At 57.0% G+C, this 18,513-nt stretch overlaps 1 pseudogene; it reads right to left on the reverse strand.

The window, feature by feature from the left end:
- Nucleotides 1-2,787: 2,787 nt before the first annotated feature.
- On the reverse strand, nucleotides 2,788-5,175 carry LOC103628280 (CBL-interacting protein kinase 9-like; annotated as a pseudogene).
- Nucleotides 5,176-18,513: the final 13,338 nt, after the last annotated feature.

Here is an 18,513-nt window from a genome sequence, read left to right on the forward strand (position 1 = left end):
GACTTGGAATGTTGCTTGGGCTCCCTCACTTTGAAGTGGCCGGTTGGGGTGGTATTTATAGCCACCAACCAAAATCTAGCCGTTGGTGAAGTCTGCTGGCGAAGGGCGCACCGGACAGTGTCCGGTGCGCCGCCACGTCATCCTGCTGTTAGGTCCTGGAGCTGGTCGACCGTTGGAGGCTCTGTCCTCATGTGGCACCGGACAGTCCGGTGTCGGACCGGACAGTCCGGTGCCCCTCTGACCGCTGCTCTGTCTTCTGTCGCAGCACTGTTCACTTTGCAGAGTCGACCGTTGCGCGCAGATAGCCGTTACTCCGCTGGTGCACCAGACAGTCCGGTGTCACACCGGACAGTCCGGTGAATTATAGCGGAGCTGCGCCTGGAAAACCCGAAGGTGAAGAGTTTGAGCTGAGGTGCCCTGGTGCACCGGACACTGTCCGGTGGCACACCGGACTATCCGGTGCGCCAGACCAGGGCAACTTTGGGTTTCCTTTATGCTCCTTTCTTTTGAGACCTAACTTGTTCTTTTGATTGGTTTGTGTTGAACCTTTGGCACCTGTAGAATATATAATCTTGAACAAACTAGTTAGTCCGATTATTTGTGTTGGGCAATTCAACCACCAAAATCAATTAGGAAAAGGTTTGACCCTATTTCCCTTTCACCACCTCAACGGGGACTAGGTTCTCAAGAACCGAACCTCGGTAAAACAAATCATTGTGTCCTCCGCTTTATTTTCTTGGTTGATTTGTTTTCCCCTCTCTCCTAGACTCGGATTTTATTCTAACGCTAACCCCGGCTTGTAGTTTGTAGATTAAGTTATAAATTTCAGATTTCGCCTATCCAACCCCCCTCTAGGCTACTTTCAATTGGTATCAGAGCCCGATGCTTCATTAGAGTCTAACCACTCGAAGTGATGTCGAGAGATCACGCCAAGAGGGAGATCGTGACCGGCGACAAGTCCGCAAGCTCGGGGAAAACCCTCTCAAGGGAGTCCGGCCACAAGCATAAGGAGGAATCCTCTTCCTTCATCAAGTCACAACGGAGAGGTGACAAGAAGAAGAAAATGAAGAAGGTTGTATACTACGAGACCGATTCTTCGTCACCCTCTACCTTCGGCTCCGAATCATCGTCCATCACTTCTAAACGCCATGAGCGTAAGAAGTATAGTAAGATGCCCCTCCGCTATCCTCGCATTTCTAAGCGCACTCCATTACTTACCGTTCCCTTAGGCAAACCACCATATTTTTATGGTGAGGATTATTGTATGTGGAGTGATAAAATGAGGCATCACCTAACCTCACTCCACAAAAGCATATGGGATATTGTTGAGTATGAAGCGCAGGTACCAAAGGTAGGGGACAAGGACTATGATTCGGACGAGGCCTACCAAATTCGGCACTTTAACTCCCAAGCCACAACTATACTCCTTGCCTCCTTGTGTCGAGAGGAGTATAATAAGGTGCAAGGGTTAAAGACGGCCAAAGAAATTTGGGACGTCCTCAAGACGGCGCACGAAGGGGACGAGGTGACCAAGATCACCAAACGGGAGACGATCGAGGGAGAGCTCGGTCGATTCGTCCTCAACCAAGGAGAGGAGCCACACACCATGTACAACCGGCTCAAGACCTTGGTGAATCAAGTGCGCAACCTCGGGAGCACAAAATGGGATGACCATGAAATGGTCAAGGTTATTCTTAGATCACTCGTATTTCGTAATCCTACTCAAGTTCAATTAATACGTGGAGAACCTAGATACAAGCTAATGTCTCCCGAGGAAGTTATAGGAAAGTTTGTGAGCTTTGAACTTATGATCAAAGGCTCCAAACAAATTATCAACTTGGAGCAAGGCGCCACCTCCACACCCGAGGTGCAACCCCTCGCATTTAAGGCGACAAAATAAGAAAAGAAGGAATCTACACCAAGTAGGATTCCAATCGACGCCTCCAAGCTTGACAACGAGGAAATGGCGCTCATCATCAAGAGCTTTCGCCAAATCCTCAAACAAAGGAGGGGGAAGAATTACAAACCCCGCTCCAAGAAGGTGTGCTACAAGTGTGGTAAGCCCGGTCACTTTATAGCTAAATGTTCTATGTCAAGTGATAGTGACAGGGGCGACGACAAGAAGGGAAAGAGGAAGGAAAAGAAGAAGTACTACAAGAAGAAGAGCGGCGATGCCCACGTGTGTCGAGAATGGGACTCCGACTAGAGCTCCACCGACTCCTCCTCCAACGAGGATGCCGCCAACATCGCCGTCAACAATGGACTCCTCTTCCCCAACGTCGGAAGTTAGTAGGACATACCAACATTACATTTGTGGTTGGAAGTTAGTAGGTTCTCGTAATATATCTCATCATACATTCAGTATGGTTTAATATATTACAAATGATGTTTATTTTTATTTTACACCACATACCACAAAATAACAAATATATCAACAGCTATATAGCACAACATATTTTCACATAAAACATCTCACACACAATCACATAACAATATTTAAATCCATAGTCTCATCAATTACATCACAAAAGTCTCATCCATAGTCATAATAAGACACATCTCATCATCCAGTACTATGTGAGTTGTTCTAACTCGTATGACTACAGATCGTGCAGTCTGGGTACAACATACATGACATGGAGTGTTTGGATAGTTAGAAAGAGGGTACACTCGTATGACTATGGGTCATGAATCCGGGACCGGGTCACATGCGTGACACGAAGTGACTAGATAGTTACAAAGAGGTGGACAGAAAAATGGATGGAAAGAATTTTTGCCTCTTTAATATTAGGTATATATAGATGATACCTCTGAATCATTGAATGCAGCATCAATGTCGTCAAGGCTAACATCTTCACCTTGTTCAAAACGTGGTGGTTTATTGTCTTTTTTGAACCATTCGTCTTCCAAAATTTCTGCAATTGTTATCCTCTGCAAGAATACATCACCTTTTATCCAACAGTAATGACAGTGAGACTGGATGTAATCTGGCGACTACAATACAACAGATAAATGAAAAAAATGAGACATATATTGAAAAGATACACCTTAATTCACACTTAACGTATCAGGATTAGGATCGAGAATGCGCTTAATAAACTTCTTCGCTCCAGAAGAAAACCAAGGTGGGCAATAAAAATATGCTTGGTAGATCTGCTAGAGGAAGTCAAAGAAAAGTTCAAAGATAACATGCATTTCACAGGCAAACAAAGATTTTAAGTGTATTAACCGAACTTACCAGTTTATACAGTCTAATCAGATTGGCATCATCAAAGGGTAAGTATCCAGCCATAAGAACAAATAAGATTATGCCACAGGACCATACATCTGCAGCCATACAATCATAGCCTTTATCAGCAAGCACTTGCAGGAAGAGCGTGATGCTTACACATTGAAGCAGATTAATCACAAAAGGTAACAATACAAATAAATTGGCGGCTGATGAGAGGTGAGAAACTCACCTCAGGTGCTACATAGTTTGGAGTTCCACAGGTAGTATGCAGAAGCCCATCCTCCTGACAAAAACTCAGAAGAGTTCATGGAAATTCTTATCACCTTTCCTTGTCTCCAAGCACAAACATTACTTAGGAATAAATTATGGGTTCGCTTTAGAAGGTAGCAAAGTTAAGTGAATGACCCAAAATAATGTTGTAATAAAACTTAAGACGCATCAACTCCAGATAGAAAGAAAAGAGCCTGTATATTGAACACACAAAATCCATGCTTCTAGCTACTGACTAGAGATCATACATTTGTTTGTGGTGCAAATGCACTTAGGCCGAAGTCTGAAACTTTAAGAGCTCCATTTGAATCCAGAAGCAAATTCTCTGGCTGCAAAAGGCATTTATGACATGAGTTACACAGCACCAGCATCCATAATTAGGAACTGATACATGAGAAAGAGAGCAGGATATTTGGACAAACCTTCAGGTCTCTATGGTACACTCCTCGGCTATGGCAATAATCAACTGCATTTATAAGTTAATGAAAATATATCCTAGCTTCATCCTCTCCTAGCCTTTCAGAATTGACCTGATAAATTATTAAGACCATGTGATGGACGAGCTGCCTAATTGCTAGCATTCATATGAACCTAACACCTAAATAATATGGTCGCAACTATCTATATACATGCCAGGGTCTGAGAACTAAAACCACAACATGTTAACAGTAATGCCCACAGAGTAAAAGAGTAACAATAATGAGCCACTAAAAGTTTTGAGAGCCTTACGATCTTATTGAATAGCTCGCCTCCATCAACAAATTCAAGAACCATGTATATTTTCGTTCTGCTCGCCATAACCTATCAAATGCACGCATAACAGTGGGATCATCAAAAGGTAATAACGAAACTTGCAACATCATGTCTGACAAAAAAACAATAGTATACCTCATGCAGCTGGACCACATTGGGATGTTTGATCAGTTTCACAGTTGAAATCCCCCGCTTGATCTGGAAGAACAAGAGGAGGTGATTAATATTGCGCATTCACTCTCCAAAGTCAGGCTAAACAGTAGATGGGACGGTTCAAGCAGCTTGACAGCAGACATCTAATGTTAGCACATGGATATGTCTTCAACCTCAATCTCTAGGGGGAAAAAGGAGCCCTAGGCGTGTGCAGTTTTTCCTTGTGATCGAAAGGTCACGATTTGGTCGATGCACCATCCTTCCTAATTCTCCAAACTGATCAAAAGCTTGAGCAAAGCTAGGATACCCAGACACATTATTTCCCATCACAGACGTTCCTGTCGACCACGACACGATAGAGACGTCAAGGGAACCATCCCACGTGACTGGCTGTGAACAAAAATTATGAATCATGGAGGCGATCTTTCTATGGCAGCTCCAGTATATTTAAAAATGTCCGCGAGGTTACATTACATATGTTCCACAGCAGGCTCCAGAGAGAAAAGGATGGGGGAGGAGTCCACGGAGTGGGCGGGCTGGCGAGAGGAGGGATGGACACGGACAGACCTGCTCGACCATCTTGTGGTGGAGGACGTGATTGCGGTCAAGCACCTTGATGGCCCGGACGGCGCCGGTGTGGGAGTCGCGCGTGTGCTTGACCTTGGCGAAGCTGCCCTCGCCGATGGTCTTGCCGACCTCGTACGGGCCCACCCGAGTCTTCCACCACCCCCCCCCCCCCCCGCTGTCGCCGCTTTGGGCTCCGCCATCCTTCCCTCCGTGGGGGAGGAGGACGCACGACGAGGATCGCTGGGTCTGCGTTGGCTTGCTCGACTGGTTCGACGAGACAAGGGGCGGGAGCGGCGGGCGGGGGCGGAGTGGGCGCGCCAGTGGAGGCGCGCGGCTTCGGTCCTCGTGGAAGACATAGGAGGGAGAAAGAAGAATGAGAAGAGGATAAGATTGAGTAGGGGTTTAAGATAAAAAATATAACTTTCTAGAGTGAAGCCGTAGGAAGTTACTTAACTTCCTAGAGGTTGTACATGTACTCTAGGAAGTTAGTTAACTTCCTAGAGCAGGTCGTAGTAAGTTAGCTTTTCGTTTGACTGGTCAAAAGCTGAAATCTAACTTCCTAGAGAAGACCGTACGAAGTTAGCATGGGCAGCTAACTTTCTAAAGGCGGCCGTAGGAAGTTAGCAGCTCGTTTAACCGCACCCGCGTATCAGCAACTGAAAGCTAACTTCTTAGAGCATGCCGTAGGAAGTCAGTTGCCCATATTAACTTACTAGAGCAGGTCGTAGGAAGCTAGCTTTTCGTTTGACTGGTCAAAAGCTGAAATCTAACTTCCTAGAGGCGGTCGTAGAAAGTTAGCGACTCGTTTGACCGCACCCGTGGATCAGCAATTGAAAGCTAACTTCCTAGAGGAGGCCGTATGAAGTTAGCTGTGCATGCTAAAGGAAGTTAGCATGCACAGCTAACTTCATACGACTTCCTCTAGAAAGTTAGCGGCTCGCTTAACTATACACACGAGTCAGCATGTGAAAGCTAACTTCTACAGCTTTTATAAAATATCATAAGAAGTTATGTTTATTTTCTAGAGCTACCCATTGACTCTCGGAAGTTATTTATTTCCTACGGTTTGTTATAAAAGCTATAGGAAGTATATTGTCGGGGACCATAATTAGGGGTACCCTCAAGACGCCTAATCCTCAGCTGGTAACCCCCATCAGCATAAAGCTGCAAAGGCCTGATGGGTACGATTAAGTCAGGGATCAGTCCACACGAGTGAATCGATCACGCTTCGCCCGAGCCTAGCCTCGGCCAAGGGCAGCCGACCTCGAGAGACTTCCGTCTCGCCCGAGGCCCCCCTTTTAACGGCGGACACACCTCCGGCTCGCCCGAGGCCTTGGCTTCGCTTAGAAGCAACCCTGACTAAATCGCCGCGCCGACTAACCAGGTTGCAGGAGCATTTAACGCAAAGGTGGCCTGACACCTTTATCCTGACACGCGCCCCCCGGCAGAGCCGAAGTGACCGCCGTCACTCCACCGCTCCATTGACCAGTCTGACAGAAGGACAGCGCCGCCTGCGCCACTCCGACTGCAGTGCCACTCGACAGAGTGAGTCTGACAGGCAGTCTGGCCCTGCCAAAGGCGCCATAGGAAACTCCGCTCCGCCCGACCCCAGGGCTCGGACTCGGGCTAAGACCCGGAAGACGGCGAACTCCGCTCCGCCCGACCCCAGGGCTCGGACTCGGGCTAAGACCCGGAAGACGGCGAACTCCGCTCCGCCCGACCCCAGGGCTCGGACTCGGGCTAAGACCCGGAAGACGGCGAACTCCGCTCCGCCCGACCCCAGGGCTCGGACTCGGGCTAAGACCCAGAAGACGGCGAACTCCGCTCCGCCCGACCCCAGGGCTCGGACTCGGGCTAAGACCCGGAAGACGGCGAACTCCGCTCCGCCCGACCCCAGGGCTCGGACTCGGGCTCGGCCCCAGAAGACGACGAACTCCGCTCCACCCGACCCCAGGGCTCGGACTCCGCCCTGGCCTCGGCCGAACAATCTCCGCCTCGCCCGACCCGAGGGCTCGGGCTCAGCCTCGGCACGGAAGACAGACTCGACCCCGGCTTCGGAGGAACCCCCACGTCGCCCGACCTAGGGCACGGGCCCGCCACGTCAACAGGGAGCGCCATCATCATCCTACCCCGAGCCGACTCGGGTCACGAAGAACAAGACCGGCGTCCCATCTGGCTAGCTCCACCAGATGGGCAATGATGGCGCCCCACAAGCTCTGTGACGACGGCGGCTCTTAGCTCTCTTACGGAAGCAAGGCAACGTCAGCAAGGACTCGACCGCTCCTACAGCTGTCCCTCCGCCAGGCTCCGTTGTTCCTCCGACAGCCACGACATCACGCCAGCAAGGTGCCAAGACCTCTCCGGCTGCCACATCGGCATGTACCTAGGGCGCTAGCTCTCTCTCCGCTAGACACGTAGCACTCTGCTACACCCCCCATTGTACACCTGGATCCTCTCCTTACGACTATAAAAGGAAGGACCAGGGCCTTCTTAAAAAAGGTTGGCCGCGCGGGGACGAGGACGAGACAGGCGCTCTCTTGGGGCCGCTCGCTTCCCTCACCCGCGTGGACGCTTGTAACCCCCCTACTGCAAGCGCACCCGACCTGGGCGCGGGACGAACACGAAGGCCGCGGGATCTCCACCTCTCTCACGCCCGTCTCCGGCCACCTCGCCTCTCCCCCCTTCGCGCTCGCCCACGCGCTCGACCCATCTGGGCTGGGGCACGCAGCGCATTCACTCGTCGGCTCGGGGACCCCCCGGTCTCGAAACGCCGACAGTTGGCGCGCCAGGTAGGGGCCTGCTGCGTGTTGACGAACAGCTTCCCGTCAAGCTCCAGATGGGCAGTCTTCAGCAACCTCTCCGGCCCGGGACGGTGCTCCGTTTCGGGAGCCTTGAGTTCATGTCCTTCGACGGCAGCTACGACATGATACTTCTCCCACCGCCGCGCGACAACGACAATGGCGGCCGACAACCCGCCCGCCGGCGGCGGAATCGGCGACATCTTCCCCGCGCGGTGGAAGAACAGCGTTCGAGCTCGTCCCGTCCTCTCCCCCGCCAACGGAGGAGGAGGCGGGGCAACCAAGGCCAAGCGGGAGGCCGCGCTTCGTCGGCTGTCGGGCGAATCGACATCCCCAGCGCCCCGACGGAAGGCACGCCGGGCGTCGACCTCGCGTTCGAGACGAAGGCAAGCGCCGTCACCCCGCGACACGCTGATCCCGAGCAAGTGGACGACGCCGGCACACTCGCGAAGAGCCTGCAGGACGTCGCCCTCGTACCTGAGATGACGGTGCAACCAGTCCCTGATGTGACTATGTCGCCCTGCGTCGACCAAAAGGTACCGACTAACTCCCATCTTACGTCATTTCGACTCGGCCTCAACCCGCCAAGCGACTTCGCTTTGGTGGGCGCCCTCATTGAGGCAAGTGCAACCCCACTGGGGTTTCGTATGCGGTCGCCTTGGGACCGGTTGACGGACGTCTCGACCTACGGGCCCTCCGGGTCCGAGGAAGATGACGATCCCAGCATCTGTTGGGATTTCTCTGGACTTGGCAACCCCAGTGCCATGCGGGACTTCATGACCGCATGTGACTACTGCCTCTCTGACTGTTCCGACGGAAGCCGCAGCCTCGACGACGAGGGCTGCGACCCAAGCCGCGAATGTTTCCACGTTGAGCTGGGGGATCCCTCCGAAGGCAACCATCTTGGCATGCCGGAGGACGGTGACTTTCCTAGGCCCGCGCCTCGCGCCGACATCCCGCGGGAGCTAGCTGTGGTCCCCGTTCCGGCGGGGGGTCACGACCCACAGCTCGAGCAAGTCCGCGGGGCGCAGGCCAGGCTCGACGAGGGAACAGGAGCGCTTGAGACGATCCGCCGGGACGTCGGGCAGGTATGGGAGGGCCAACCCCTGGCCGGAGAAATACGTCACCTGCCCCAGGGTCTCTAGCACGCGTCGTCAACGATGTCAGGGTCAGGCCGCCGCCCGCATCCAGCGGGGTTGGTCAGAACCTGGCAGCCGCAGCAATGCTCCTCCGCGCGATGCCGGAGCCATCAACCACCGAGGGTCGGCGAATCCAGGGAGAGCTCAAGAATCTCCTGGAAGGCGCAGCGGCCCGACGGGCCGAGAGCACTGCCTCCCGAAGGCAGGGATACCCCTCGGAACCTCATGCCGCGACTTCCCGGTTCATGCGGGAAGCCTCGGTCTACACCGGGCGCACGCGCAACACCGCGCCTGCGGCCCCGGGCCACCTCGGCAACGAACACCATCGACGCGACCGTCGGGTCCACCTCGACGAAAGGGTGCGCCGAGGCTACCACCCCAGGCGTGGGGGACGCTACGACAACGGGGAGGATCGGAGTCCCTCGCCCGAACCACCCGGTCCGCAGGCCTTCAGTCGGGCCATCCGACGGGCGCCGTTCCCGACCCGGTTCCGACCCCCGACTACTATCACGAAGTACTCGGGGGAAACGAGACCGGAACTGTGGCTCGCGGACTACCGCCTGGCCTGCCAACTGGGTGGAACGGACGACGACAACCTCATCATCTGTAACCTCCCCCTGTTCCTCTCCGACACTGCTCGCGCCTGGTTGGAACACCTGCCTCCGGGGCAGATCTCCAACTGGGACGACTTGGTCCAAGCCTTCGCCGGCAATTTCCAGGGCACATACGTATGCCCCGGGAATTCCTGGGACCTTCGAAGCTGCCGGCAATAGCCGGGAGAGTCGCTCCGGGACTACATCCGGCGATTCTCGAAGCAGCGCACTGAGCTGCCCAACATCACCGACTCGGATGTCATCGGCGCGTTCCTTGCTGGCACCACTTGCCGCGACCTAGTGAGCAAGCTGGGTCGCAAGACCCCCACCAGGGCGAGCGAGCTGATGGACATCGCCACCAAGTTCGCCTCTGGCCAGGAGGCGGTTGAGGCTATCTTCCGAAAGGACAAGCAGCCCTAGGGCCGCCCATCGGAAGAGGCTCCCGAGGCGTCTACTCCGCGCGGCGCCAAGAAGAAAGGCAGGAAGAAGTCGCAATCGAAACGCGACGCCGCTGACGCGGACCTTGTCGCCACCGCCGAGTACAAAAACCCTCGGAAGCCCCCCGGAGGTGCTAACCTCTTCGACAAGATGCTCAAGGAGCCGTGCCCCTACCATCAGGGGCCCGTCAAGCACACCCTCGAGGAGTGCATCATGCTTCGGCGTCACTTCCACAGGGCCGGGCCACCCACCGAGGGTGGTAGGGCCCGCGACGACGACAAGAACGAAGATCACCAAGCAGGAGAGTTCCCTGAGGTCCGCGACTGCTTCATGATCTACGGAGGGCATGCGGCGAATGCCTCGGCTCGGCATCGCAAGCAAGAGCGCCGGGAGGTCTGCTCGGTGAGGGTGGCGGCGCCAGTCTACCTAGACTGGTCCGACAAGCCCATCACCTTCAACCAGGCCGACCACCCCGACCACGTGCCGAGCCCGGGGAAATACCCGCTCGTCGTCGACCCTGTCATTGGCAACGTCAGGCTCACCAAGGTCCTGATGGATGGGGGCAGCTGCCTCAACATCATCTACGCCGAGACCCTCAAGCTCCTGCGCGTCGATCTGTCCTCCGTCCGGGCAGGCGCTGCGCCCTTCCACGGGATCGTACCTGGGAAGCGCGTCCAGCCCCTCGGGCGACTCGACCTCCCTGTCTGCTTCGGAACGCCCTCCAACTTCCGAAGGGAGACCCTAACGTTCGAGGTGGTCGGGTTCCGAGGAACCTACCACGCTGTACTGGGGAGGCCATGCAACGCGAAGTTCATGGCCGTCCCCAACTACACCTACTTGAAGCTCAAGATGTCGGGCCCCAACGGGGTCATCACCGTCAACCCCACGTACAAACACGCGTTCGAATGCGATGTGGAGTGCGTGGAGTACGCCGAGGCCCTCGCCGAGTCCGAGGCCCTCATCGCCGACCTGGAGAACCTCTCCAGGGAGGTGCCAGACGTGAAGCGTCACGCCGGCAACTTCGAGCCAGCGGAGACGGTTAAGGCCGTCCCTCTCGACCCCAACGGTGACACCTCCAAGCAGATCCGGATTGGGTCCGGGCTTGGCCCCAAATAGGAAGCAGTGCTCGTCGACTTTCTCCGCGCAAACGCCGACGTCTTTCCGTGGAGTCCCTCGGACATGCCCGACATACCGAGGGATGTCGCCGAGCACTCGCTGGATATTCGGGCCGGAGCCCGACCCGTCAGGCAGCCTCTGCGCCGATTCGACGAGGAGAAGCGCAGAGTGATAGGCGAGGAGATCCACAAGCTAATGGCGGTAGGGTTCATCAAAGAGGTATTCCATCCCGAATGGCTTGCCAACCCTGTGCTTGTGAGGAAGAAAGGGGGGAAATGGCGGATGTGTGTAGACTATACTGGTCTCAACAAAGCATGTCCGAAGGTTCCCTACCCTCTGCCTCGCATCGATCAAATCGTGGATTCCACCGCTGGGTGCGAAACCCTGTCCTTCCTTGATGCCTACTCAGGGTATCACCAGATCCGGATGAAAGAGTCCGACCAGCTCGCGACTTCTTTCATCACACCGTTCGGCATGTACTGTTATGTCACCATGCTGTTCGGTTTGAGGAATGCGGGCGCGACGTACCAACGGTGCATGAACCATGTGTTCGGCGAACACATCGGTCGCACAGTCGAGGCCTACGTCGATGACATCGTAGTCAAGACAAGGAAGGCTTCCGACCTCCTCTCCGACCTTGAGGTGACATTCCGGTGTCTCAAGGCGAAAGGAGTCAAGCTCAATCCTGAGAAGTGTGTCTTCGGGGTGCCCCGGGGCATGCTCCTGGGGTTCATCGTCTCCGAGCGAGGCATCGAAGCCAACCCGGAGAAGATCGCAGCCATCACCAGCATGGGACCCATCAAGGACATAAAAGGCGTACAGAGGGTCATGGGATGCCTCGCGGCCCTGAGCCGCTTCATCTCACGCCTCGGCGAAAGAGGTCTGCCTCTGTACCGCCTCTTAAGGAAGACCGAGTGTTTCGCTTGGACCCCTGAGGCCGAGGAAGCCCTCGAGAACCTGAAGGCGCTCCTTACAAAGGCGCCTGTCCTGGTGCCCCCAGCTGATGGAGAAGCCCTCTTGGTCTACGTCGCCGCCACCACTCAGGTGGTTAGCGCCGCGATTGTGGTCGAGAGGCAAGAGAAAGGGCATGCGCTGCCCGTTCAGAGGCCAGTCTACTTCGTCAGCGAAGTACTGTCCGAGACCAAGATCCGCTACCCACAAGTTCAGAAGTTGTTGTATGCAGTGATCCTGACGAGGCGGAAGTTACGACACTACTTCGAGTCTCATCCGGTAACTGTGGTGTCATCCTTCCCCCTGGGGGAGATCATCCAGTGCCGAGAGGCCTCGGGCAGGATCGCAAAGTGGGCAGTGGAAATCATGGGCGAAACGATCTCGTTCGCCCCTCGGAAGGCCATCAAGTCCCAGGTGTTGGCGGACTTCGTGGCCGAATGGGTCGACACCCAGCTGCCAACGGCTCCGATCCAACCGGAGCTCTGGACCATGTTTTTCGACGGGTCGCTAATGAAGACGGGAGCCGGCGCGGGCCTGCTCTTCATCTCGCCCCTCGGAAAGCACCTGCGCTACGTGCTACGACTCCATTTTCCGGCGTCCAACAATGTGGCCGAGTACGAAGCTCTAGTCAACGGGTTGCGGATCGCCATCGAGCTAGGGGTCAGACGCCTCGACGCCCGCGGTGATTCGCAGCTCGTCATCGACCAAGTCATGAAGAACTCCCACTGCCGCGACCCGAAGATGGAGGCCTACTGCGATGAGGTTCGACGCCTGGAAGACAAGTTCTTCGGGCTCGAGCTCAACCACATCGCTCGGCGCTACAACGAGACTGCAGACGAGCTGGCCAAAATAGCCTCGGGGCGAACGACGGTCCCCCCGGACGTCTTCTCCCGGGATCTGCATCAACCCTCCGTCAAGATCGACGACGCGCCCGAGCCCGAGGCTATTTTGGCTCAGCCCGAGGCGCCCTCGGCTCGGCCCGAGGCACCCTCGGCTCAGCCCGAGGAACCCTCGGCCCCCGAGGCCGAGGTACTGGACGTCGAGGAGGAGCAGAGCGGGGCCACGCCTGATCGAAATTGGCAGGCCCCGTACCTGCGATATCTCCGCCAGGGAGAGCTACCCCTCGACCAAGCCGAGGCTCGGCGGGTAGCGCGACGCGCCAAGTCATTCGTCTTGCTGGGCGACGAGGAGGAGCTCTACCACCGGAGCCCCTCGGGCATCCTCCAGCGATGCATCTCCATCGCCGAAGGTCAGGAACTCCTGCAAGAAATACACTCGGGGGCTTGCGGCCATCATGCAGCGCCTCGAGCCCTTGTCGGGAATGCCTTCCGGCAAGGTTTCTACTGGCCAACGGTGGTGGCTGACGCCACTAGAATTGTCCGCACCTGCGAAGGGTGCCAATTCTATGCGAAGCAGACCCACCTGCCCGCTCAGGCTCTGCAGACGATACCCATCACCTGGCCCTTCGCTGTATGGGGTCTGGACCTCGTCGGTCCCTTGCAGAAGGCGTCCGGGGGCTACACGCACCTGCTGGTTGCCATCGACAAATTCTCCAAGTGGATCGAGGTCCGACCCCTGAACAGCATCAGGTCCGAGCAGGCGGTGGCGTTCTTCACCAACATCATCCATCGCTTCGGGGTCCCAAACTCCATCATCACCGACAACGGTACCCAGTTCACCGGCAAAAAATTCTTGGATTTTTGCGAGGATCACCACATCCGGGTGGACTGGGCCGCCGTGGCTCATCCCATGTCGAATGGGCAAGTAGAGCGTGCCAACGGCATGATTCTAAAAGGGCTCAAGCCTCGGATCTACAACGGCCTCAACAAGTTCGGCAAGCGATGGATGAAGGAACTCCCCTCGGTGGTCTGGAGCCTAAGGACGACGCCGAGTCGTGCCACGGGTTTCTCGCCGTTTTTTCTGGTCTACGGGGCCGAAGCTATCTTGCCCACTGACCTAGAATACGGCTCCCCGAGGACGAGGGCCTACACCGATCAAAGCAACCAAGCTAGCCGAGAAGAATCGCTGGACCAGCTGGAGGAGGCTCGGGACAGGGCATTACTACACTCGGCGCGGTACCAGCAGTCCCTGCGACGCTACCACGCCCGAGGGGTCCGGCCCCGAGACTTCCAGGTTGGCGACCTGGTGCTTCGACTGCGGCAAGACGCCCGGGGAAGGCACAAACTCTCGCCCCCCTGGGAGGGGCCATTCGTCATCGCCAAAGTTCTGAAGCCCGGAACATACAAGCTGGCCAACAATCAAGGCGAGATCTACGGCAACGCTTGGAACATCAAACAGCTACGTCGCTTCTACCCTTAAGATGTTTTCAAGTTGTTCATATACCTCGCATCCACGCAAAGTTTAGTCATCAAGGAAGGGTCAGCCTTGCCTCGGCAAAGCCCGACCCTCCCTCCGGGGCTAAAAGGGGGGAGACCCCCTCTGCGTCGAAATTTTCCTTGAAAAAGGATCTCTTTTTAGCAGAATTTCTTTCGTGCTTTTTTACTACTTCGAAAAGCGGATCCTGGAAACGACGGAGTACACGTAAGCAGCCAAGGCCGACCGAGCCGAGGGACTCCTACGCCTCCGGGATACGGATACCTCACTCATCACCTTCTGCGATAAGTAACTCTCATTCGGATAAAGTGATTCCGCAGACCGAACGAGTCTTCACGTTCGGAAGCTCTTCTGCCGAGACGGTCCTTCAAGCCTTCTCGACTGAATCGATGACGGGGCCTCATGGGCGGGCGAAAGTACGCGTAAGCGGCAAGGCCGACCGAGCCGAGGGACTCCCACGCCTCTGGGATACGGATACCTCACTCATCACCTTCCGCGAGAAGCAACTCTCGCCCACACAAACATCCCTGTTACCGACGGAAAGTCCAGATGCTTGGAATAAGAGGAAAAGGAGACGCGGCTTTACAACGAAGCGAGGGTATGTTTTCTGGCCTCGGCGGCCGCAGAAGGCACACGCTACAAGACAATCTAATCCTGCAGGCTCGGGTCTTCACGCTGAAGGGGGCTGTAGCACCCTCGGCATCGACGACGCCTTCAGCAAGGTCCGACCCAGCCTCGGGCGGCGACGCGGTCCAGGGACTCCTCCGGGAATCCGGCCCGAGCAGGCGGCTCGGCCAGTTACCCCTGGGGCCTCGGCCAAGCATTTTCCAAGGGCGCCAGCCCGACCCGAGGCCTCGGGTCATCGACTCCGACGACGAGCCCCGCTGATGGGCAACCCGGCCCGGCTCCGGCCAACCAGGTTCCCATTTTCGATCCAACTCCGCCTCTGTTCGTACTGATATCGCTACCCCTGGCCTCGGCTCATCGAAGAGCGGCCAAGGGGTCCCTTTAACTAAGCTAGAGGAGCCTCAGGCAACAAGGCCGATCGAGCCGAGGGATTCCTACGCCTCCGGGATACGGATACCTCACTCGTCACCTTGACACGGGGCAACTCACGCTTGGTGAAGCGGTTCAGATAATCAACAGGCGAGACTTAGTGCTCGAAAATGAGGAAAAAACACGGCTCCGTGCCGAAGCTACATACATGTTCAGGCCTCGACAGCCACAATGAACAAAAACACTGGCATTCAAAGTGCCATTACAAACGGAACTCCGGTTCCCCCTCCGCAGGTACGAACGACCCCACTCCGAGGGGAAGGTTTGCGGAGCAACAGAAGGCCGACGAACGGCGCGCCGTCACCTGCTCCAGCAGCGGCGACGACGACGACTTCTGCTCCGGGGGGTCGAACAGCGGCAGCACTAACCTCAGGGAGGGTGCTGCTGCCAGGAGGCCCCCGCCCACGCCAAAACTTGTGAGGCAAGGGCGGGCAGAAGTCCGCGGAGTTGAAGGCCGGTCCGTGGCCAGCCCTGGCTATCTCACCGGCAGAAGAACCTCTTCAAGCTGCCGTGGCGGACGCCGGCGCCGCGAGCGGCTTCGAAGCCACTCGCGTCTGAGAGCCAGGCACGGTGCAGCTGCCAGCGCCACGGACGACGACCGCCCTTCCCTCTGATCGCTGAGTGAAGGAGCGGGCCGCCGCCCACGCGGGGGCCGACCTCAACTCGACGCACTCCCCTCCCCAGCCCTGGTGATGAAAATCCTTGAGGCTGAGGGAGGGGCAGAGGCCGCCGCCCGGCTCGCTTTCCCCCACCATCAAGCCGGAGGTCACCATCCTGGGTGACCACCGGTGGAGGGGTGCGACCGGGCTGCATGATGAAAATCCTTGAAGCCAAACGATGGCTGAAAGGTACCAACTCCCACGGAGTTGCGTTCCTCCGACGAGGAGGCAGAAAGACGGCGGGTACCCCCCATCCGGGGGCTTGGAAGATGGAAAGACGCGACACATAAGGGAGGGAGAAGACATGGTTGCCTTCCGAAAGGGGCCGCCCTCCTTTTAAAGGCGACTCTCCCTACGTGCACCCCCAAACGCCACGGGCCGAGTCTTCTCCAACATGCTCCAAGGCCCTCCCCTGCGGCACGAGGGCTGGGTCCCGCATGTCATGCAAACCGACTCAGAAGCAGAAGAAGCCAAACCGCCGCGCGCGGCGCACACGACCGCCCAGCGGTTGCAAGCGATTCCCCACTTTCGCCCAGACCAACGGGCGGGAAGGGCGGGCAGCCATGCAGGCGGCATGCAACCGCGCAAGGTGGACGCGCTTCTCCGACTTCTGACGCGCCGGCTTGGAGGCCCAGGCCCACGCGTCGTGCAACCAGCGCACCAGTTGCTGCATGCAAGCAACCACTCCGCCACTTGTGCCCCCATCGCACCTCTTCGGTTGCGGAGCCTATGCTGCGACTCGAGGCAACCCAGCGCACGACCCAGCAGCGCCAGCCTGGCGCGATGGTCAAAGCGGCCGAAAGTGGGCCGGCAGTAATGGCGGTGGCAGGCGGGCGGGCGCAGCAGTCACGTCGTCAGCCAGGCTCACGTCCCATCCTGGGACAGCAAGAGAGCCTCCTCCCACGGCGTGAAGACGGAGCACCCGTGATTCGTTCCTCGAACGGCTCGCGCACGCGTAACGGCCGCCCCGCCAACCACTCGCCCCGTCGCATTAACTCCGCGGCGGGACAGGCGGCGACTATGGCAGGAGAAGCGGACGACGCTTCGCCTTCGCCGTAATAACCGCGTCAAAAAAGGTACGCCACGTCGTTCGATTTCGTATCCTTTTCCTTTTTCCTCTTTCTCTATCCCTTGCAACAGGGACCGGGGAAGGGGGATACCCCGGAAGGGATCCTTCTCTGTGAAGGAACCGGGCTCCGAGCCCCCCTACTGATCAGAGGTTCGAAGGCTGGCCCTCCGAGGGGTTCAACAGTCGCCTCAGATCGCGTGGGCCCGACACCCACTACTGGTCAGGGGTTCGAAGGCCAGCCCCCCGAAGGGTCCCATGGCCGCCTCAGGCTACTCGGGCTCCGCGCCCATTACTGATCAGGGGTTCGAAGGCTGGCCCCCGAAGGGTTCACAGTCGCCTCAGACGCCGAGCGAGGGATGACCAGGGGTACGTTTGATACATAACCGAGGCTCGGGCTGCGCTCCCGAGGTACCCTAGGACATTTCCGAGACCAGCGGGAACGATCTTGTAACGGAATCCCATCGGAGGGAGGCATCGAGCCCTCGGACCCCGTCGCCAGGGGACCGGGTCCGGCAAATCACCCGCAGGTACTTTTGGGCGTGCCTCTGGGCCCCTAGCCGACCCCCAACGAACGGGGCACGGACGTCCACTCGGATTACCCGCTTGCAGCTCACTGGAGACACCATGTTCGGTGCCCATCGAGGGTAACATGGCGCTCTCCCCCCCTCCTCCTTGCGGAAAGGCGACGTAGGGGCGTATGTAAAAAAGCCGAGTCTGTCCCTGATCGCCCTCTCGCCCTCTCGCCCTGTGCAGAGGCTCGGGGACTGCTCTCGCAAACCCGGCTCCGGCCAAACCGTTGACAGCGTCAACATACCAGCCCGAGAGCTTGGGCCCCGACCGTGCACCCGGGCTACGGCCAGTTCGCATGAGGGAACGACCAGACCAGCCGAAGCATTACGCAAGGCATTAAGACCTCGAAGGAGTGTAACCACTCCTCCGAGGCCTCGGGGGCTACACCCGGCGGGTGCGCTCGCGTGCACCCACCGGAACAAAGTGCAACCGAGAAAGGCTGGTCCCCTTGCAAAAAAGTGCGACGAAAGCCTCCAAGCGAGTGCTAACACTCCCTTCGAGGCTCGGGGGCTACTGTCGGGGACCATAATTAGGGGTACCCTCAAGACGCCTAATCCTCAGCTGGTAACCCCCATCAGCATAAAGCTGCAAAGGCTTGATGGGTACGATTAAGTCAGGGATCAGTCCACACGAGTGACTCGATCACGCTTCGCCCGAGCCTAGCCTCGGCCAAGGGCAGCCGACCTCGAGAGACTTCCGTCTCGCCCGAGGCCCCCCTTTTAACGGCGGACACACCTCCGGCTCACCCGAGGCCTTGGCTTCGCTTAGAAGCAACCCTGACTAAATCGCCGCGCCGACTAACCAGGTTGCAGGAG

Source organism: Zea mays, chromosome 5 (assembly GCF_902167145.1).
Source record: "Zea mays cultivar B73 chromosome 5, Zm-B73-REFERENCE-NAM-5.0, whole genome shotgun sequence".
In the NCBI taxonomy this organism is placed as follows: Eukaryota; Viridiplantae; Streptophyta; class Magnoliopsida; order Poales; family Poaceae; genus Zea; species Zea mays.